The sequence below is a fragment of the Rhinopithecus roxellana genome, chromosome 4 (genome assembly GCF_007565055.1).
Source record: "Rhinopithecus roxellana isolate Shanxi Qingling chromosome 4, ASM756505v1, whole genome shotgun sequence".
Classification (NCBI taxonomy): Eukaryota; Metazoa; Chordata; class Mammalia; order Primates; family Cercopithecidae; genus Rhinopithecus; species Rhinopithecus roxellana.
The window spans coordinates 27,333,395-27,356,889 of NC_044552.1; positions in this window are offsets into that span (position 1 = coordinate 27,333,395).

Sequence of the window (23,495 nt, forward strand, 5' to 3'; positions counted from 1 at the left end):
CAGAGGGGCTGGAAGGGAGGGGACAAAGAAGAGGAGAGAGAAGAGGGGAGGAGGAAAGGAGGAGTGGTCTAAGGCAGGGGAGAGTTCAGCTGAGCTGCCTGCATGGATGTCAGGACCTGGGCACCAAGGGCCGATCACCGCAAGGCCCTGGTTATTTTTTGATTCCTAATTCAAAAGAAAAGGGGTGAGTCTCGGGTTGGGGGTTCATGCTCTCCCTTCTGCTGGGCTTCTTGCCCCATCCTCTCTGCAGGAACCTCACTGCAGCTTACCCCAAGCTGTGGCTGCTAGAGAGAAGGAAAGTCAGGCGGCAAGACGTTCAGGCAACAGTCAGTTAGACTGAGGACAATCAGTCCATCAACAAGCATTTTTTGAGGCCCTCTGCTAGGGCTGACCAAGCACCCCCAATGTCAGGGGATTGCAGTTGGGGGCTCAGCAAGTCAGAGGGCAACTTCAGGCTAAGTGTCTGGTGAGAGAATAGAGGATAGAGGACTTTGCAGAGGGTGAGGAGGGCGTCCTGGAGGAGCTGACCGGCGGAGAGCTGAAGGAGAAACAGGGTCATTTGGTTGAGTTGGGAGGGTGGTGAGAAGGGGCTGTAGCTACAGGAGAGGCTATACAGAGGCCCAGAGACAGGCAGAAGGAGGGTCAGGGAGGTGGAAGCTACAGGGAGTGGGACTGGGGAGAGATGGGGTAGGGACAAGGTAGCCTCACCACCCTCTGTCCTCAGCCTCTGGGAGGAATTAAGGTGCTTTATGCCAGGAAGAGTTGGCTCAGGCTTGTGTCTGAAACTCTCAAAGGTGAGTAGACAGATGCTGTCCTCCAGGAAAGTCCTAGCCTGGTTGGGAGAGGGGGCAGTGTGGGGAAGGAGAGGGGGAGTTCCTGAGATGTTGAGGAATCAGGCTGGTGGACCGTGAGAGAGGGGGTGGGGGCAAAGGACAGGGTTCATCAGGGGACAGGCTTCAGGTCCAAGTAACCCTGGACCAGTATTAGGAAGATCAGGCTACCCTGGACATCTGGCTAAAGTTCCCCTGGGCACTGGTGCCCCACCTGCCTTTCCTGGGCCGCTCCATGTGTGGATGAGGGGCTCAGCCTCTTCTCTGGCCAGAGACACTGCCTGCTTCACTCAGGCCCAGGTTGCCCACTGGTCTGGTTCAGCCTCTCTCAGAGTCATCCCCCAGGACTCCCTTACCCATCTCCTGGTCCTCCTGGTCCCCCCAGATCTGTTGGTGCAGTACTTTCTCCATTTCCACGTGTCCATGGAGAACATGTTCCAGGACGGCCCCTTCTCCCTCACTGCTCATTTCACAGAGGCAAGATGGGGAAGGCGACTGGAACCCACTCTCCTGGCCCTCGCCCGCCAGCCATTGTCCATTCAGTGCCCCTTTGCTTGCTCCAATGCTTGGCACAGCAGGAGCCGCTCAGCAGATGTGTTAGCAGCAAGAGAACAAGGGGTGGCTGGGCACGGTGGCTCACGCCTGTAATCCTAGCATTTTGAGAGGCAGAGGCAGAGGCAGGAGGAATGCTTGAGCTCAGAAGTCATAATTGATCACGCCACTGCACTCCAGCCTGGGCACCACAGAGAGACCCTGTCTCCAAAAAAAAAAAAAAAAAAAAAATAAGAACAAGGGGTGATGGAGAGGCTGCAGCCCGTGTGGGGCTACCTACCTGCCCAGCTGCCCTTGGGTGGCTGAGCTCCTCTCCCATCTCCACTGTGTGGATGGATGTGGGCCTCCCCATGCCCAGAGAGGGCAGAGTCCCACAGATATAACAAGAATTCCTGGGGTGCCTTGAAGCCTGGTTTAAAGTGGGGTGGGGGTCCCATGCTCCCCTTCCTGCCCCATGACTCCCCCTGCAGGGTGACTGATCACATTTCACCAGGGAAGGCACATGGCCTCCTGCGTGCTCTGTCCCTCCCCCTGCCCAGCTGTGTGCTGGGCTCCGGTTACCTGGCCCTGGAAGAGGGTATGACCTCCTTTCCCCCCAGCCCTGCCCCATCTCCCCTCTCCCTATCAGGCTGGACTCACATCCCTATTCTGGGAACCCCAGAACCGCCACAGGGATGAGCAGGAGGCCCTTCAGGTTCTGGAGGGGGAAGGACTTCCTACTTGAGCAAGAGGGCCAGTGAGTGCTGTGGCCCCCAGGTCTCCAGGAGGGCCTGTCCACATTCCACCACCGGCTTTCTGTGTGTGTTTTGCTGCTGTTGTAAAGAGCAAGGTTCCATATTGACTTCTTATTCTTCTATTTATGTAACAACATTTTCGAGCCCCTAATATGTGACCTGAGACATACAGCAGTAAACACACACAGGGGCCCGCCGTCCAGAATCCGTTATCTGGTACTTTCCTTACGCAGTCATATAGGGCACTTTATTGCTGTTTTCCAACTTCAGCCAACTTCTCTCCATGGTCATTTCCCCAAAGCTCAACTTCCCTTCCAAGATGCCTGCTGCTCTACGCTTTCCATGGAGCCATGTCTGGGACCCACTTTGCTCCCTGCCTACCCTCTGGTCCTGGCTTCTGGAAATCAGTCCTGACCAGCATGGTGCTCGCTCTTCTGTGGACTAGGAGCATCCTAGGCCAGCCCTTAGATGCCACCATTTGGAGGCAGAAAACGCCTGGGGCTCATAGGCATGCACTCACTATTTGGTGGGCAGGTCTCTCTCTGACCAGCTCCCCCTTGGCCTCTCCCTCCCCAGCCTGGACTGACCTTTAAGGACTTCCCCCTTCACTGCTGCCTTCCCTGGCTGTTCATCTATCACTATGTCCTGTGGATTTCATGCCCCATACGTTTCTCGAATTGGTCCCCTTTTCTCCATCTCTGTGGCCCTGGCCTGGCCCACCTTGTGGTCATGGATGACTTCAGTAGCTCCTCATGTTCTCCCATATCTCTTTACAGCCTACTCCTACAAGCCATTCTCCCCAGAGTGATGTTTAGAAACAATTCAAGTCATGTCACTTTGCTGCTTAATACTCGTCAGTGGCTCCATCCTTAGAATAAAGTCCAAATTTCACCCCCAGTGTTCAGCCCTTGCCCACCTCCTCAGCCCCACCTCACACCTGGCTAACTCCTCTTCATCCTTCAGATGCCAGCTCCAGCTCCAGTGTCACCACCTCCGGGAAGTCCTCCCGGCCCTTTCTAAAACAGTCCACCACCTAGTCCCTTTTTTTAGAAGTGCTTATGCCAACTGTAGTTGCATATTTATGTGTGTGACTTGCTCCTTGCCTGTCTCTCCTCCTTGGGGAAAGTGACTTGGCTCATTTTGCTCAACACTATGTCCTCAGCATGTAACCCAGCGCCAGCCTTCCAATACTTGTTTGGTGAATGAATGAATGAGTGGATAAACACGTGGACACATTCTCGGTCTCTGGCTTTCCCTCCCGGGCTCGCCATGCTCTGGCTTGCACAACAGCGGTTTCCTTTCCTCTCCCTGACCTGTTGATGGGGGCCTTTGGCTCGGTTGCTGTGGCTCTGTGGCATCATCCCTCCTCAACAGCTGCCCCCATCCCTGCTCCCATGACCCAGTGTTCCTACCCTAGAGACAACAACCTCCACCTCATTCTAGGATATGTCATCACCCCTTCCCACAGTGTAAACATGGGTGGCGGCTACAGACCTGCCCAGGTTCCAGTAAAAGCCCCTCCTACCATGCTGGGCTCCCCTGTCACTGCACCTCAGCTTTTGGCATCTTCCCCTTCCTTCTCCTCCCCGCCGCCCCACTCCCTAGAAAGTGCAGGTTGGAGCATGCCCTGAGAGAGGTCAGTGTCCAGCCCTTCACAGCAAGGGGGACCTTGAGGCTGGGCGGCTTGTGGCTTCCCTAGCATCACATCCCTGCTGGCCTGACCTGGCCCCCAGCTCCCAGCCCCACCCGGGAGCTTCCAGCCTGGGTGTTGGATCCAGTTCAGGGCTCTGCATCAGAGCCTGCCCTGTCAGGCTCCCAAACAGCTGAAGAGACTGGGGTAGGAGGGCCGGCCCAGACCACTACAGCTGGGAATCTGGGAGGTGATAAACTCTCTGGAAGGCAGATGGCCCCACTGACTAGGAAGCAGCAGGGGTGTTACCACTCAGGTCTTCAGGGACAGACAACCTCTGCAGGCCGTGTGTGTGTGTGTGTGTGTGTGTGTGTGTGTGTGTGTGTGTGTGGCCCTGGGAATGGGAGGTGCTGAGGGGAGCCACCATGCCCCCGCTATGGCCATGATCAGTAGAAGCAGGTTAGGGGGCAGAGGGCCGGCCCTGCCCTGAGCTCTTCACACACTTTATCTCATTTGGTCCTCACAATAGCCCTGTGAGGGAGGGGCCATCATTCCCCTCATTTCACAGCGGAGGAAACAGAGTGGCCTAGCCGGGATTTGAATCTGGGGCCCCCACTCCTAACCCGGATTCATTATCAGGCAGCCCTCAGTCACACCTTGGTGCAAAGACACATCTCTACCCAACGGGGAAGGCACGGGTCACTCTTCCACTTCCCCAGCTAAGCCCAGGGCCATTATTTGGGCCTGGGGAAGGCTGGGAGGAGGGGAGGAGATGGCTGCACCTGCACGGGGCCACAGGCTTGGGATGTGGCACTGGGCTAGCTCTCCCAGCAGTGCTGGGTCATTCATCCACATCCCCCAGACCACACCACATCTGGCTGAGGCCCAGGGAGAAGATATCCCTGCTGAGGGCCACACGGGGAGCTGGGACCCAGAGGACCCAGGGCTGCCACCTCCCAGGCCAGGATTCAGGTTCTTGTGGACTTTTAATCCACGCAAGAGCCAATGTGTGACCTTGAGAAGCCAATTACACGCCATTGATGTGGCAGCCTGCATCTCCTTTGTCCCACAAACAATCTGCGTGTAATGTTTATGAGGCCTTCACGGTGGCTGACATCAAGGGCTGCAGGAGGAAGGTGGCCAGTCGGGGCCCCGCCCTGCCCACTGGTCCTTGGAGAAATTTTTGCTGCCCTCTCTAAGGTGGAGGGCTGCTTTCCTGAAGAGAACAGGCTGCCACCTGCCTTCCAGGCAGGAGGGGGAGACTGGGAGGACCCTGCCCTGGGCGTCTCCCCAGGGCATGCCTGAGCCTGCCACTCTTGTGGGTTTGACAGCTTTGTTGGCTCCACTCAGAGCAGTCCTTTAGAGAAAGAAAGAAAATCCTGGAACACCAGAGCTGGAGGGGCCTTAAGAGGCCACCTGATAATAGTCCTTTCATTTTCCAGGAGAGGAGAGACAAAGTTAGGCTGTAAAGAGGTGAGAGACTCTGCCTGGGGTTGCAGGATGCCTAGTGGATGAGCCAGAACTAAACCCCAGTCCCAGAGTGGCCAGTTCTTTCTGCTGCACAGAATCGAGGCTGGACTGTGGATGTGGATTCACCTGGGCTCTATTCTTTACTCTGCCATTTCCTGGTGGTGTGACTGTGGATGGGCATCTTAACCTCACTGGGCCTCAGTTTCCTTATCTGTAAAATGAGGATAATTTTCTTTGGATTGCTGTGATGTTTCAGTGATATAATGCAAGTAAAAAGCATTTAGCACAGTGTATCACACGAGGTTCCCCCAAATCTTGAATATTGTTATTTTTTAATTTTTTTATATTTTAGAGACAAGGTCATGTTCTGTTGCCCAGGGTGGATTGCAGTGGCGCAGTCGTGGCTCACTGCAGAGCTCAAGTGATCTTCCTGCCATCTAAGGAAATAAGACTACGGGTGTGCACCATTGTGGATTTTTTTGTAGAGTTGGGGGTATCACTGTGTTGCCTAGGCTGGTCTGGAACTCCTGGGCTCGAGGAATCCTCCTGCCCTGGCCTCCCAAAGTGCTGGAATTACAGGCATGAGCCACCATGCTTGGCCTATTATTTTTAATAACATGGGGCTTGGTCTCTGGAAGTGAAAATGATGTTGTCATACTGTCTAACTCTAATTTTACATTCATGTCTTGACATGGTTATGTTGTGGCTCAGAATATTTGAATCTGGCATTGTCCCCCAAATCCAGGACACACGTAAATTGCTGTGGGAGCAGAAGGTAGGAGAGATTAATCTACTTGCCATGGGGGTGAGGTGCAGGCCTCCTAGGAGAGAGGGCATCCAAGCTGGGCCTTGAAGGACTCCTGTAGTAATCTCCAAGCAGAGAAGTGAATGAAGGGAACAGCAAGGGGAACAGTATCCACAAAGGCCCAGAGGCCTGAAGAGCATGGCATTTCTGGAAGGCTTCAAGGTGGCTGGGGTGGAAGTGGGGATGCAGGCAGGTAGAAGGATACCTCATCTCTCCTCCCTCTCCAGGGGTGCCCGTTTCAACTGAAGCCAGGACTGCAGCCCCTTGCCAAGAAACACTTTATAGCTCACATGGACTTTTCCTCATTCCACATGGGATTGCCCTGCCCTGGCCTCCCAGAGTGCTGGGATTACAGGCATGAGCCACCATGCTTGGCCTATTATTTTTTGATACAGAGTCTTGCTCTGTCACCCAGGCTGGAGTGCAGTGGCGGGATCTTAGCTCACTGCAAGCTCCGCCTCCCAGGTTCATGCTATTCTCCTGCCTCAGCCTCCCGAGTAGACTACAGGCACCCGCCACCATGCCCGGCTAATTTTTTGTATTTTTTAGTAGAGACAGGGTTTCACCGTGTTAGCCAGGATGGTCTCGATCTCCTGACCTCGTGATCTACCCACCTCGGCCTCCCAAAGTGCTGGGATTACAGGCGTGAGCCACCATGCCTGGCAGCCTATTATTTTTAATAACAGGGATTCCACAGATGAGGACATGGAAGCCCCCAGAGGGAGTGGCCCCCCAGATACACCCAGCTGGGCAGGGGGAGAGCCAGGTGGGGACCCAGATGTGCAGACTCTCCTGCTGGGGGTTGGACTTTCAGACGTGGGTGGTGGGAGCTGGGGAGGATTAACTTGGGGAATGGGGAGGCGCAAGGCAGCATCTCTCTGCTGGAAGGAAGGTGCGGGGCTGGGGCTATGATTGCTGGGCACGGATGATAGCCTGGGGGGCGGCCACGTGTGTTATTTATGGCTGTTTATTTGAGAGTCCTTCAGGGCCGCTAAAGTAATTGAATAAGTGAGGGTGAGCAAATGCGGGCGATCATTTAATTGTGGCAGAAAATGAAGTTGGTTGCAGCTGGGGGCTGCCAGCCCATTACTGTCGGCCCTGGTTTCTGCTGAGCTGGGCTGGCGGGGCTGAAGCTGCTATCCATCCTTGGCCTGCCCACACACTGTGCCCTGGCAGCTGGCCCTGCAACTGGGCAGGTTGGTGGTCAGGGATTTTGTTCTCTGGGCATCCCACTCCCCGTGGCCCCATCTCTGCCCCAGGAAGTCCCCGGAGGCTGCTGTAGACAGTAGAGGGGACTGGGAAAACCCAGGAGGGCAGGGGATGCTTGGAGTCTGGTGGCAAGACCAGGGGTTCAGATCACAACATCTGTAACAGCAACGTCAGCAGACATATACAAAGCCCTTACTATGTGCCAGGCACTGTTATAACCATGAATATGTATCAACTCAAGTCAATCCTCCAGTGACTTTGTGGGGAAAGTGCCATTATTATCCCTTGATTGCACAGATGAGGAAACTGAGGCACAGGCTTCTGACTCCTCACACAGGGTTGAGAATCCCCTGGGAGGTTCTGCAATTCTGGGGAATCCCCCAGGAAGCTGCAGCAGCCATCGGGTGAGACATAGTGAGACCTGGAGCCATCAGGTGAGGCATAGTGAGACCTGGAGCCATCAGGTGAGACATTGTGAGACCTGGAGCCATCAGGTGAGACATAGTGAGACCTGGAGCCATCAGGTGAGACATAGTGAGACCTGGCCACGAGGGTCCCACAGGCTATGGGGCTCTCCTGAGCCCTGAGGACCCTTAAGGCCCTTCAAGCTTTCTCCCTCACACCTCTCTTATTTTAACCTAGCTGTGCCCCAACTGCCTGCACCCCTGGACAAGGCCAGGGCAGAAACCCAGACCCTAAGTTCTGAGGCCTGAGGAGGCCACTTGCAGGCATGGGCCTGCTCAGTCCCCAGAGCTCTTGTGCCCTTTCCAGCCCCTGCAGGTGCAGATAAAATTAGGCCTAGAAGGCGAGAAGCCTGTTCACTTTCCCAGACTGGGGCAGTGACAGTGTCCCCAAGGCAGTGCCAGGAAGGGCAGCCTCGAGCAGATGGGGAGCGTGGGGGCAGGGGTGGGAGGCTGGGTCTAGACTGAATTGTCTAGACTGAATTGGAGGTGACTGCAGGCAAGTCCCTAGAGCTAAGGTGGCCAGAGAGCAAATAGAAATACCAGACGCCCAGTCACATTTGAATTTAATCCTGTGCGACTCAACTTTCAGTGGGGTCCTGTGTTTTGTGTGGCAGCCCTCCCTGCAGCTCCAGGCCTGTTTCTTCACCTGTCAAGCTGGATGTACAGGCTGCCTGCCACACTCACTGGGGGGGATCCCCCCTCCCCCCACTGTGAGGCTCTGTGGAGACGTCACCACATTACTCATTCTGCACACCTGGCTGCACTCCCTCTCCGGGCCAGGCACAGATCTGGGTAGTGGAGTTAAGCAGGGAACAAAACCAATAAAAACCCTTGATGTTAACTGGCAGACAGCTAAAGATGTTTTATTTTTTATTATTTTATTTTATTTATTATTTGAGATGGAGTCTTGCTCTTTTCACCCAGGTTGGAGTGCAATGGCTCAATCCCAGCTCACTGCAACCTCCATCTCCTGGGTTCAAGCAATTCTCCTGCCTCAGCCTCTAGAGTAGCTGGGAATACAGGCATGTGCCATCATGCCTGGCTAATTTTGTGTTTTTAGTAGAGACAGGGTTTTGCCATGTTGGTCAGGCTGGTCTCGAACTCCAGACCTCAGGTAATCCACTTGCCCTGGCCTCTCAAAATGCTTGGATTACAGGCGTGAGCCACCACGCCCAGCCTAAATTTTTTTTTAAAAGTAAAACAAGTAGAAGGTAGATGGTAGTGTGGTAGAGAAAAAAATGCAGTGAATTAATGGTGGGGTGTATTGGGGGTTTCAGTGTTAAAGAAGCGGGTCAGGGAAGGCCTGGCCGAGCTGTCTTTTGAGCAGAGATTTGAGGAGGTAGGTTTGCCGGGGTGTAGATGTGAGAAGAGGAGGCCAGGAAGAGGCACTGCAAGTGCAAAGGCCCAGGGGCAGGAGCCAGGAGGGCAGTGTGGCTGGAGCAGAGGAAGCCAGGGGAGAGAGGTAGAGAAGAGGGTCAGGGGTGCGTGCATGTGTGTGTGTGTGTGTGTGTGTGTGTGTGAGAGAGAGAGACAGAGAGAGAGAGAGAGAGAAACTCTGGCTTCTCCTTTGAGTGGAGAGGGGTCAATCCTAATTTAAACAACCTGTGAAGCCCAGTGCAAAATGAAATCTTAGGGCCCTTCTGAGTGTGGAACTTATTTCGTGTATCATGAAGCCAACCTTGGGGTCAAGGAATGAAATGGGGCCAGTGAGGATGTTTTGCGTTTGTCAGGCTGGAGGTGACAGGGGTGCAGACTGTGGAGGTAGAGAGATGTGGCTAGACTGTCCCCATTTTATAGATGGAGAAACTGTGTAAGTCACTAACCTAAGAGCACAAAGCTAGTAAGTGACCAAACCAGGAAGAAAACCCAGTTCAAGGCGTGTCCCCTGCTGTGTTTGCAACACCATCTTGGTCTCCAGCCCCACCGCCCCCTGCGGGACACTTGTAGGCTCATGCTGGCTGCACTCTTCCCAGTAAGGGGGCCACAGTTACCTCTAGGTCTTCCTCTCCTAACTTCTCTGTCTTCACTGCACTGCTGCTCACCTGCTGCACGGTCCCTCCGGCCACTGCCTCAGCCTTCACCTCTCATGTGGAGGACACCCTTATCCTCTGCACACCTGGCCTCTCTGAGGCACAGCCTTCCTCGTGCTCCTACCCAGGCTGTGGCAGTTCCCCTAGTGATGGGGTGAGTCTGGCCTCAGTCTGAGAGCCCCTCCTCCTTCACCTCCCCACCTGCTCCCTGAACTTGGCTGCCCAGATATCCTTGTCCAGCGATTCCCTCCATCCACCTGTCTCCTCTTCTTGGCCTTCCCATGTTTTACCCTGATCAGCAGGCCATCTCCTCCAGGGAGCCCTCCCTGCTTGTGCAGCTGATGTACTTGCCCTCTGCTGAGTTCCAGAGGCGCCTTGGTGTCACAGCCACCTACGGCACCCGCCCCACACTGAGTTCTAGCAAGGTTTTCTGCACATTTGCTTTCCCTTCCCTCTAACCTGCATCCTCCACCCAACTGGGCCGTGAGCTTTTTGAGGGTAGAGGTTTGTCTCTTTGTCATTCCTTCATTTGTTTATTTATCCATCCATGCAGCGCCTGCTAGGTACCAGGCACTGTGCTAGGTCTCGTGGGATTTATAATAAGAAATCAGAGATGTGCTTCCAGTTAATCCCCACCGTGAACTAAACACTGTATCTGAGAACCCAACTAAATGATAGCAAAGGATGAAAAAGCGTGTGCCTGCAAGGACAGGGAGAATAAGCCAGAGAGGACTGTAGAGGAGAGAGCACAGCTCAGAGAGGTGAAGAGACAGACAGGTGGTAAATAGCTCCCATCCAGCTTTCTCCATTCTGGGGCGGGCCAGCCATCAAGGGGTCCAACAAGAAACAAGGTAAAAGTCTCTGAAACTGGAGGCCCCACATACATCTGCGGCAGGGGGATCAGCTGAAAGCTCTCAGATAATGCCCTCCACCAAAATGAGGACATAAGCCAAGAAAGAGAATGGCATGGCATCTGGGAGGCAGGGAGTCCAATTCTGGAGAGTGGTGGAGGCAAGTTGCAGGGCCTCAGGGCTCTGCAGGCCTTGGGAGCGCTCCAGGGAGGGAAGATGCCGCCAAAGGAACAACAGACTGATCAGATTGCCAGAGGTATGTGACTGCCTGGAAAGGAGGTTTAAAGTCTGGTCAGAGAGTTTGGGGATAAACTGATGAAGGTGCATAGAAAGCCCAGGGGCCAGGGCTTGGTGGCTCAGGACTGTAAATCCCAGCACTTTGGGAGGCCAAGGTGGGAGGGTCACTTGAGCCCAGGAGTTTAAGATAAGCCTGGGCGATTTAGGGAGACCGATCTCTTCAAAAAACGAACAAACAAACAAACAAAAACAAACAAAAAAAACTGGCCAGGTGTGGTGGCGCGTGCCTGTAGTCCCAGCTACTTGGGAGAATCTCTTGAGCCCGGGAGGTGGAGGTTGTAGTGAGCCATGATGGTGCCACTGCACTCCAGCCTGGGTGACAGAGTGAGACCCTGTCTCAAAAGCAAAAACAGAAACCTCAGGGAATAAACAACAACTAATAGGAAAATTAATTAACTTTAGGAACCAAAAAGTTTTGTTGTTGTTGTTGTTTTGTTTTTGAAATAGAGTCTCACTCTGTTCTCCAGGCTACAGTGCAGTAGCGCCATCTTGGCTCACCGCAACCTCCACCTTCCAGGTTCAAGCCATTCTCCTGCCTCAGGCTCTTGAGTAGCTGGGATTACAGGCACCCGCCACCACACTCGGCTTTTTGTGTTTTTAGTAGAGACGATGTTTCACCATGTTGGCCAGGCTGGTCTTGAACTCCTGACCTCAAGGGATCCACCTGCCTCGGCCTCCCAAAGTGCTGGGATTACAGGCGTGAGCCACTGTGCCCTGCCCAAAAAGTTTTACATTAAAGGAAATATAATCCTAATATGCCGTGTGGCTCAGCTAGACTAATGTTTAGTCTATTACATGTAAAATAACTATTACAATATTTACATGTTGTAACACTAATGTAAACATGGGATGCTGAGTGAAAAAAATTGTTAAGTATAGAGGCAGGATGGGGGAGGAGTGGACAATGGGCCAGTTAAATCCACCTGCCTCAGCCTCTTGAGTAGCTGGGATTACAGGCACCCGCCACCACACTCGGCTACTTTTTGTGTTTTTAGTAGACTAATGTTTAGTCTATTACATGTAAAATAACTATTACAATATTTGCATGTTATAACACTAATGTAAACATGGGATGCTGAGTTAAAAAAATTGTTAAGTATAGAGGCAGGATGGGGGAGGAGGAGTGGGCAATGGGCCAGTTAAATCCTTCTAATGGGAAGTTAAAATACAGTCTTTGCTAAGTCAATAGATAAAATCGAAAATAAAAGAACCATGAATTTATTGTGTATGCATATTACTTAGAACCAAGTTGGCCAACAGAGGTGGAAGTAGGCCTGGGGGTAGGGCAGGGACAGATGTTCTTTCTTCATAGCCATGAAGTCCTATTTTACTTTTAAAAATTATGTCCATGTCACTTTTTTCTTTTCTTTTTTTTTTTTTTTTTTTTTTTGAGACGGAGTCTCACTCTGTCGCCCAGGCTGGAGTGCAGTGGTGCGATCTTGGCTCACTGCAACCTCTGCCTCCCGCGGAGAGACTACAGGCATGCACCACCATGCCTGGCTAATTTTTTGTATACACGGGTTTTTGCCATGTTGACCTGGTCTCAAACTCCTGAGCTCAAGCAATCCACCCGCCTCGGCCTCCCAAAGCTTGGGGATTACAGGCATGAGTCACTGTGCCCAGCCATGTGTCACTTTTATAACAAACATATTTTTTAAAAAAAAAGAAGGGAGGGGAAGGCGGGGCGTGGTGGCTCACTCCTGTAATCCCAGCACTTTGGAAGGCTGAGGCGGGCGGATCATGAGGTCAGGAGATCGAGACCATCCTGCCTAACACGGTGAAACCCCGTCTCTACTAAAAATACAAAAAAAAAAAAAAAAAAAAAAAAATTAGCTGAGCGTGGCGGCGGGTGCCTGTAGTCCCAGCTACTCGGGAGGCTGAGGCAGGAGAATGGTGTGAACTCGGGAGGCGGAGGTTGCGGTGAGCCGAGATCGCGCCACTGCACTCCAGCCTGGGCGACAGAGCAAGACGCTGTCTCAAAAACAGGAAAAAAAAAAAGCCCCTAGTATATGAGTCCATGCACCAACGTGGACCCTCCACCTTGCCCTGCTGAAGCACCAAAGGATGTGCAGTGCAGGTGGATCAGCACAGGTGGCGTGGCTGAGGACTCAGAGAGGGACTGAGCCTGCGAGCCTGCGGGAGGTCGGAGACAGATGCCCATGTGAAAAACTAAGCCCCACTGAGGGGTTAATTGCTCCACCTCTCAGCTGTCACAGGGCTCTTCAGCAGCTTGCTGACGCTCCGTGTATATTCACTGGCTAGAAGCTTTGACTCTACATTAGAAAGCAACCCCTGGGTGGGATTTAGCTCACGGCAACCACCCCTGGAGAGGTGTTAGGAGTGCTCGGTGGAGACTGCACCCCTTCCCTTCCCCTATGGGTCAACTGGGCTCAGGGTCTTATGTTTCCCAGGTTCCATGTTGAATGCATGACCTGAGGGGTGAGGGCCCAGGTTTGCATATGTAGTTTCTCATATGCATGTGTGTGCACAGGTGGGCACATGTTGACATGCATGTGAGGGCATGTGCCTGTGTGAATGGTGTCTTCAGTGGAGGGGTGTGAATCTGTCCACTCCCTGCACACAGGAACAGAATGGGGAGACTCAGAGCCCCCCTCTCCTGTTTGTTTTGTTTTGTTTTGAGATGGAGTCTTGCTCTGTCGCCAGGCTGGAGAGCAATGGTGCCATCTCAGCTCACTGCAACCTCTGCCTTCTGGGTTCAAGCAATTCTCCTGCCTCAGCCTCCCGAGTAGTTGGGATTACAGGCACCCACCAAGATGCCCGGCTAATTTTTGTATTTTTAGTAGAGACGGGGTTTCGCCATGTTGGCCAGGATGGTCTCGATCTCCTGACCTCGTGATCTGCCCTCCTCGGCCTCCCAAAGTGCTGGGTTTAGAGGCATGAGCCATCGTGTCTGGCCTCCTGCAGATGTTTTTAGAGCTGGCCATTAGCCAGAGCTGTGTAGCCCGCAAAGGAAGTCCTGGGAGCCCCCAGCATTTTTCTTCACCACAAGGCTATGCATCCTCTCTCTTCTCTCCTTTGACAAACCTACTTGTAGGTGAGACTCTGAGAGGTTTGCATTTTTAAAAAGGACGAAGTGTTAAACTAAAGGAATGAATCTTTAATGGTGGAATTTCAGGCCTCTTCCTCTTAGGAGCGGTTTTGTTTGTTTTGGCTCTGGCTTGGTTTTAGCAGGGAACCTTCCCTGTGTCCCTGGAACCACCCTGAAGCCCTAAGATCCCTCCTGGACACTGTCAGCTGGGTCACTCTCCCCTTTCGACAGAGTGTTTCCTGGGGTGGGAGTGCAGGTGGGGGACATCATCTTCCTTAAGCTCCAAAGTAGCCCACCTGCCAGGGACCCATGCCCTCTCTGCTCAGTCTTCAGTCCGTCCCCTTCCCTCCTGCCTGCCCTGCTCTGATACAGCCTCCCCCAGGGGAGGCCAGGAAAGATGCACCCCCACTCCTGAGGAGCCTGGGCTGGCCAGGCCGCAGTGGGCAGAGGGCATCCCAGCCACCTCCGCATCTGACTCCACAGCTGTGAGACAGTGCCAGCTTTTACCTGGACTTAGCCCACCTCCATCCTTGGGGCTGCAGCTGCACTCTCTGAATGGGAGCCTCCAAGAGTCAGATGCAGAAATATGCCCCTCATCTTCTGCTGGGGCCCCCAGTGGTAGGCTCTGGGGGCTTTGTGTACCAGGGCAGGCTGCAGGGATGTATCAGGCTCTCCCCTCCTCTCCAGAGTGGGGGACAGCTTCATACTCTGCCTGCCACACCCACTTCTCTCCAGGGCAGCCCTGTCTCAGGCCCCATGCTCTGCAGGCCTGCAGGGCCAAAGAGGGAGAAGCCTGGGTGTCTCTGTCTGGCCGAGCCAGCTGGGATGAGGGTCTTCCTCATCCTTCCCAGGGCCCGGTCTCCTCATCCTCGGTCTCCTGGCCCCAGGAGGCCCCCAGTGGAGCTGAGCCGGCTCAGTGCTGGGGGTGGGGCTCGACAGACCCTGGCAGCCTGCTTTGTGGCACTCAGAAGGGGAAGAAGATCTCAGCCCTAGCACAGAGGTCTGGGAGGCTCAGGCACAGAGAGCCTGGTCAGCAGGCCCCATGTTGGCCACACGAGTGACCCTTCTGGGGGCCTGAACCCAGAGCTCTGTCTCCTGGGACGCCAGCAACCCTGCTGCAGCCCTGCAGCCTGCCCAGAGCCCCTGTGTGTTCAGCCTGAGGCTCCTCACTGGAGGCCTCAGAGCTCCCCTCTCCTGTGGCCCCAGCCCAGCCTGGCTGCTGTCTGTGCCCTGGCCTGACCCCTGCAAGACACTTGTGAGAAGCTCTCAGCCTGGGCTTAGGGCCAGTGGCTGAGGACTCTGCCCTGAAGCAAGGCAGCCTGACCCCAGTGTCACTCCTGTCCCCAGAACTGGTGGGGAGATTGGCCTTCCTCCCCTCCTGCTGCAATGCTGACCCCTGCTGGCCACCCTCGCACACCCTCCGCACACAGGCATTTCTCCACAAGGACCTGCTGCTTGAATGCTCCCAGCACAGGGAGCTCAGCACCTTGCACAGCCTGTTCCAGTAAGAGACACTTCTGCCTCTCTGAAAAGTTCTTTATCATTAGCTGAAGTCTGACTATTGGTTACTTCTATCTGTTATTCTTAGTTATACTGTCTGTAGTCACGTGTTTTCATAATAATGATAACAACAACAGATACTGTCTGTGTGCCAGGCGCCGTCCACTATGTCATTTAATCCATTCAGCAGCTGCGAGGTTGGTGCCTGTGTCATTCCCATTATACAGGTGGGAACGTGAGGCCCAGAGAAAGTGTGTCATTTAAGCCCGCCTAGCCAGGAAGTCAGGAAGCCACTGAATTTGGGATTGGAATCCAGGGCCCAGGCCTTGCCAGCTGTGCTGTGGACAGCACTGCCATCCCATGCCCACCATCTGCTTGTCCCTCTCTGGCTGGTTCTTATTTCCCCACCAGGCCCTGTGGCCCCACATGAACTCACTCCTCCTCCTCCAGACCTTGCAGCTGAATTGACTCTGCCTCCTGGAAGCCCTCCAGGGACAGCAAAGTGTGAGAAGTGAGCCACCTACCCCCTCCCTCCTTATCCTCTGACAGGGAGGGGAAAGGAGGGAAGGGGATAATGGGGTCATATCTGCATGTGGTGTGAGTGGGTCTTCAGTGGAGAGGGGTCTGATCCTACTGCTCCCCTCCCCTCCAGACCTGAGGTCCTTACTCAGAGCCTGGCAGGGCCCCAGGAGTCTGCATTTGGCAGGCTGGTCTGGGTCTGGTCTCACACTGACCCTTGGCAAGATGGCCATGGCTGCGGCAGTGGGGGTGACATCTTCCTACAGGTTTGTGCCCCAGCCCTGCCCAGCAGACACCAGGTTCTGTTGGGGTCTCAGTAGTGCTGAGAGGGCAGGGCTGGGGTACAGACTTCATTGCCCCTCAGAGGACAAGGAACAGGGAAGGGCGTGGAGGGGTTTCCTAGGCTCCAGCCTCCCTGGAGCACAAGGTCACATGCCAGGTGAGGAGTTGTGTGGGAGCATGATGGGTGGGACTCCAGGCAGTTCTGGTTCCCAGAGGTCTGGAGTCCCCCTTCCTTTTGTGACCCTTGGCCACACTCAGGGCCACAGGGCTCCAGTCATGCTTAGGAACCCTCAGTCCCGGCTGCTACCCCAAACTCCTTCCATTTCTCAATTTAACTACGGAGACCAGGCAAACGGCTTCCCGGGGAGAGGTACCACGTTCAGGAGGATTTGGATTCCTGTGGGTGAGAAACTCGGCCCAGCTTTCGTCAAAAGCTTGCATAGAATCACACCATCTTGGTGTAGGGCAAGACCTCAGTGCATGCATCCAGCTCTATCCGTCCATTCAGGGCTAGCATCCCTGCTGAGTGACCATGTAACTCTGCTTACATACCTTCAGTGACAGAAGCCTCACTACCTCTTGGGGCAGCCCAAGGCCTTCTTCCTCCTGTAGAGCTGGGGTTTGTTTTCAGAGGCTTTTGCTCACAAAGCCCAGCCCTGCCCCCTTAGGCGTCCTCAGAACCAGCCTAACCTTCCCTCCTACAATGTTTAGGAGAAATGACCATCTTCCTGCTGAACCTTCTTCCCAACCAGAGCCAAGAGAGAGAGCCAGTAAGAACGCCTTCGGAGAACTGGGAGGTGCCCTTCAGAAGGGAGAGAGGTATCTAACTCCCAACCCTCAGCTGCTGCTGAAACTCCAAGCCCGGCCCTCTCAGCTTTGGTGGGAGAGTGGAGAGAAAGTTCTTGCAAAACTGACCTGTTTTCCCTGCACTTTGGGGGATCTCAGAGGCCCAGGCCAGACTTGCAGGGAGTTGTGTAAAGAGAGACGGCTGGCGGTGCCCTGGCCACAGGGAAGGAGAGACAGGGTGTGGAGGAGGCTGTGTCCCTGCCCAGCAGATCCTGGGCTTCAAACCCAGGTGCCCTGACTGCTGAGCCCCCACTGCCCTCCCCAGCCTGGATGCTACACCTTTATTGATGCAGCCGCAGACCAATCCTGCCCCTGCCAGCCACTGTTGCCTATAGAACTGACCATCATCATTAAACCCCCAAGCCCACACCGACCCCAACCCCCCACCCCTCCCCATCTCAGGCCACCAACTGTGGCAGGCATTTCACTTTTTTCCTCCTGTGAGCCTCATTCTTCCCAATTCCTCAGCACGTGGAGGCAGGATACAAATAAATAAATAAGGTGAAATAAACATGTTTGTCCCTGTTAAGTTTCATCTCGTTAGATCTACCCCATCGCTCCGGCCTGTCAGCTTCTCTTTAGATCCCAGCTCTGTCATCTGGCGTATTTGCCATCATCCCCCCCAGCTGTGTGGCATCTGCAAATTTGATAAAGTACATGGAGCATTTTTGTCTCAGAGGAAACCCCTCCCCACACAGGCTGGCTGGAGCACAAGTGTGTGCGTGCGTGTCAGTGTGCCCACATGGGAACATACACACATGTGCACACACACACGCACTTCCCTCTCTCTGGCCTGGGCTCCTCGCTCCCGTCCAGTCACCTTCAAGATCCTGGTGGGGATTCTGGGCACCTGCTCCACACAGGGCCTGCACTGAGCAGCAGCATGCTGTGCACATGAGTCCCTGCGTGGGATGGGACGCTATGAGATGTCCACCCTAACTCACTTCCACTTCCACTGACTGACCTGGTTGGGCCCTACTGGCTTCTTCCACCAAGCTTTGGTCAAGGCTGACTGGCTGGCATGGGCCCTGGCTCTCCTGGGACTGCTGTGTGGCTCTGCCTCCACTGCTAACCTGCCTGTGCAGCACCCAAACGTGCAGCCTCATCCTCCTCTCTGCTGTGGCTCTGGCTGCTGCTGGTGGAGCTGGCATGGCTGCATGGCATGAGGACTCCTTGCCTGTGCACCTACTGCGTGCCGCTTCTTTCATTCTTCTCTTCAGGGGACTCCAGACCTTGTGTAGGTGGTAATTGCATAGCAGGGGTAGCCAGCTTGGAGGGATTGGCTGCAGTGCCTCACTACAGAGTCTGCCAGACACTGCCCTGGTCTCTGTACCAAGGCTTAGCAGAGCCAAAACATCCTAGGGCCTGAATAGGCCTTCCGGAGTTTTCACATCCATTCTCCACCTCCCAGGCACTGGATGCTGGAGGGTAGAGGACTCAGGTGTTCCCCCGCCTCCCCTACTGCAGTGTGAGTATGTGTCCTCCCCTCGGGGAAGATGGTGATAGCTAGTTACCTGTAGCAGCTAGCACAGGCCAGCGGATGCTGCAATAACAAACCCTTGATTTTTGGTGGCTTATGACAACATCACTTGGTTTCTTGATCACACGGTACATTGTGGGGGCAGCTAGAGCTCCTGCTCCCAGTCACTGTTGCTCTGGGACCCAGGCTGAGGGGCAGCCTCCAGCTGCAGCACCACACCCTGGCAGAGGAAAAGAAGGGGCTCTTAATGGTTCTGTCTTGAAGTGCCATTTGTCACTTCCATTCACATTTCATTGGCTAAAGCAAGTCATATAGCCATGCCTACTTTCAAAGGGGTGGGGAAGTCTAATCTTTTCTGGTGCCAGAATTTTGGCAAAAGGCCTCAGTGACTACTCTGCATATGAGCCATTCCTATCCCTCAGGGTTGCCCCCAGTTCCCACAATACCTCTTGGATATTCATTCTGGGTCCAGTGTGGAATGTCCTTCCCCTCCCACCTGGGGTCTGCATGCCCAGGGTTTGCCCTGGGTGCTTGCCTTTGCTCTGCAATGCATGGCTCCCCGCTCTTGTTCTGCTCCCAGTGTCCATCCCTTCCTTTGAGGGTTGCTCCTCTTCCCTGTGCCCTTGTGCTTCTGACCAGCCACCAAGCATGGTTCTGTGCCCTGACCCAGTGGAGGCACGGGTCTCGGTCCTTCCCCCACCCCTGCCCCACCGTGGTGCAGGGGGTGGGTCCCTTCTTCCTCTCAGATGTGTCCTCTAGAAGGGACCTCTAGAAAATGTGGCTCATGCCCAGGACCTGATACTTCCCCTGCCCCTGGGTGGAGCTGCTCTGAGGCCTGCCACCCTGCCTCTAGTGGATTGGTTTACATGAGCCAGCACATTCACCTTGTGCTGAAATTTGTCTGAGCTAGTGTTTCTGGGGGATCTTGTCCATTCTTGTATTAGTTATCTATTGGGAGTAACAGTCTACCCCCAAACTTAGTAGCTTCATGGTGTAACATTTCATTAAAAGTACACACACATACACAGGCACACACATACACACATACACAAAATTGATGAAACCCAAATACAGCCTGCACCTAAGTTAACAGGATTGTATCAAGGTCAGTTTCCTTGTTTTGATACTATGTTGTGGTTATGTGGGATATTATCACTGGGGGAAGCTGGGTGAAGGGTATACACAAACTCTCTGTACTATTTTTGCATCATCTTGTGAGTCTTAAACTATTTCAAGTTAAAAAGTTGTAATAATAGGAATTTGGTGGCATAAGGCAACCATCATTTACTCATGCTTCCACCCTTTGGGCAGTGTGTGGTGGGAACAGCTTATCTCTTCACATGGTGCAGCTGGCCTGGTACAAAGTGGCTGCACTTACGCATCTGGTGTGTCAGCTGGGATGCTGGAACGGTGGGGCTGGCCTGGCATCTCTCCCCACAAGGAGTCTCCAGCTGGGCAGCTGGACCTCTTTCTATGGAGACTCAGGGCCTAAGAGGGCAAAAGGGGAGGCAACGAGGCCTCCTGAGGCCTCAAAGCGGAGCTGGCCAGTGTCCTTCTCACCACATTCCACTGGTCAGTGCAGTCATGGGGCCAGCGCAGATTCAAGTGAGACAAAACAGACTCCACTTCTTGATGAAAGGAGTGGCAAGGAACGTGTGGCATCTTCAACCCACCACCATTACCAAGTATGTCAGGGACTTCTGAGTTTGTCAGCTCAGATCTAGTCCAACTTTCTCACTTGGGATGAGGAGATGGCAGCTGGAGACGGGGAGAGGGTCAGCCACATGGGAAGTGTCATGGACTCAGGGACAGAGCTGGACTTCCAGCCAGGGCTCATCCACCTCACCACGTTGAAGCCCTCAGCTCCACGGGTGGGGCGGCCTCACCAGCCTGGCATAGCTGCTGGATTCTGTTTTGCACATGTTGGTGTTTGCAATCAAAAAGTTCAGCGGTCCTTCCAGTGTGCTTAAATTAGTCCCCATGAAAACCAAATCATTTCATTTGCAGAGAAGGGCTTAATTGCAAGGGGAACGAGGCAAAGGGAATTCTGTTGCCTGTTTTCATTGAAGAAAATTACTGTACTTTCCTCTGTCTCCTTACTAAACAGAAGCAGCTTAGAAGTTGGGCTGTAATCATCAGTGATACCTCCTCTACCCTTTCTTCTCAGAGGTTGTTGTTCAGCTCTTTCCCTGTTCCGAGACTCTGCTCGGGACTGTTCCTGCTTATCTGCCCGGCCAGGGCAGCCCAGTCCTGGTCCCTTAGTGGGTAACACTTTCTTGGTTTGCAAAATAGCCATCCATCCCTGGAATCTCACCACACCTTTGCAATGCTGAGACAATCACCCTGACTTCATGGAGGAGCCTCAGTGATGAACTGGGCCACTCTCTTGGCAGGAAGAAACATCCCATCACTTTCTTTAGAAACCAAGTTAAACCTGCTTCAAGCTCTCACTTACAGGGCTGGTGAGAAGCCATGTTTTAGAGAGCCTCCCTGGCCAGTGTCTTATATAAATCCTGGGGTTTGTGTGGTTCCGTGCCCGGTCTCTAGACCATCTTCACCACGCTGTTTCTGTCATGTGGTGCTGGGGGCTAGGCACGTCCTCGGTGCTCCCCTGGCTGTTCCACTCAAGGAAATGCAAGTAAACACAGCTACTCCTGGCCGATTTGGCCGGTCTGGGAACCTCATCCCATCTCAGAAAGTCCAGCCTGGTCTCCTCTGTGGTCAGAACAAGGCTGCCTTCCCAGAGACAGCCTGCAGGGGGCGGGGTGCGTGCTGCAAGGCAGTGGGAGGGCTGGAACTGTGGCAGATCAGAGTCACTCAGATTGGAAAAAGAAACACGAACAAACAAAACCAGCCTGAAAGGAAACTGGAGGAATCCAGACCTTAGAAACTCAGTGCCAGGCTGGGCGCAGTGGCTCATGCCTGTAATTCCAGCACTTTGGGAGGCCAAGGCGGGAGGATTGCTTGAGCCCTGGAGTTTGAGACCAGCCTGGGCAACGTAGTGAAACCCCATCTCTACAAAAAGACAAAATTAGTCAGGCATGGTGGCATATGCCTGTGGTCTCAGCTGTGCCTGTGGTCCCAACTATCCGGGAGGCTGAGGTGGGAGGATTGCTTGAGCGACGGAGGCTGCAGTGAGCTGTGATTGCACCATTGCACTCCAGCCTGGGCAACAGAGCGAGTCTGTCTCAAAAACAAAACAAAAAAACCTCAGTGCCAGGCTGTCCTCCTTCTGAGATCAAGATTTCCGTTAATCTATTTCTTGAATATTTATTGAGTGCCTCCTGTGGGCCTGGCAATGTTCTGATTGCTGGGGACACAGCAGTGAATGAGCCAGACAGAGGCTTGTGTAGTAACTCGCCCAGATACAGGGATAAAGTGGTTTGCCCAAGATCCAAGCCACTGAAGGCCAGAGCTGGTCCTGAGGATGCTGAGCCCCGGGCCTCCACCCCCACCCGTGTGCAGCGTCACCCCTGGGAAAACATGAGAGTGCCAGGTGGCACGGTGCCCACGGGGTCCTCCCACCTGCCCTCATCCCCTGCCTCTCTGTCCCTGCACATCATGGGACCCTCTGTTCAGACTCTCTGCTTGTCTCTAGAACTTTCTCTGGGGATGGGTGGAGAGGCTGGCCTGGCTGCCTGGGGAGGACTGTTTTGGAACAGTTGGGTGACTTACTGTATAACCACTCTCCTGGGCCTTCCTTCTGGGGGAGGCCGACAGGATAATGGATTTGAGTCCACACACCTGCCTCAGCAAAGGGATTTTTTTTTTTTTTTTTTTTTTTTTAGGCTCAAAGTCAATGGTGTATTAATTAAGGGGGAACAGCTGCTACCGCAGTTCTTATGATAAGTCAGTGACAAATGGCCATGTTTACCGTCTTCTTGAGTCAAGACTCCGGAAGGTGGCCTGGAGCTCCTTGGTGGATGTCCATGGCTGAGATTTGTGGGGTACAGCCTCCCCTTCCCTGCCCCTGAAGCTTCTTTATCGGTGTCCACTGTGGCCCGAGAAGGCTGTTTGTCACCGAGAAAAGACAGGTCTGCAGCCCAGGGAGTGCTCAGAAGGGATTTGGGCAGAACAAGTAGGGCTTCTCAGCAATCACTCCAGCCCAAAGATACCCTCGGACACCCGCCTCAGACAAACCCACCGCCCCATACTGTCCCTTGTGAAATAAGAGCTGCTTGAAAGGGGACTTGGCCCTGAGAAGCTGAGGAAAGTAGAAAGCCTGCTTTGAAATGTCTGCAGCCTGAGTGAGGCCGAGGACGCACCTCGGGGCCTCTGTGCCAAGGCGCTCCGTGTTCCAGAAAGGAAGGAGCTGGGCTGGCAGGGGCCTTTTGTTATTTAGTTTATTTTGATCTCGCTCCTGCTCTCCAAACAGCTTCACAGAAATAGAGCCCTGCATTAGCTCCCTTCTCAGCTTAAAACAAAACGTGGCAGAGGGAGTCTTTCATGAGGAACAGAAAAGGGAGACAGGCTCATTTTTTCCCATGAGTTGTGTTTCCAGGTCCTTTGACTGTGGACCCAACTGTTTTAGTGACGAGGATAACAGGCTGGTGCTCACCGTGAACAGGAAAGGTGACAACAGCCTGCAAGCCCCATGGGGCACGGCAGGACTGGCTGCCTTCTTCTTGGGGTGACTGACTTTGGGGCCTCTGCAAAAGGAAGGACAGCAGTGGGATCCAGAAGCACACTCAGCAGCCCTGGCAAGGGAACCCCCATGTGCCTGCCAGACCGCATGGGTGGGCAATGAGTGGTCTTCCCTATGGTTGGGCCTCAGGAGACAAGAAGTCGGACTCATGAAGGGACGCTACCAGCTGCTGGGAAGCCCCATCCAACCTCACCCTGTTCTTTCTTCCTCCTCCTCCTGGGGCTGGTGCTGAGCACCGAGAGGAACCTCTGGGTCTTGAGGGGAGGCAGAAATGGAGCCAAAGGAAAAAGGCCCCATTGACC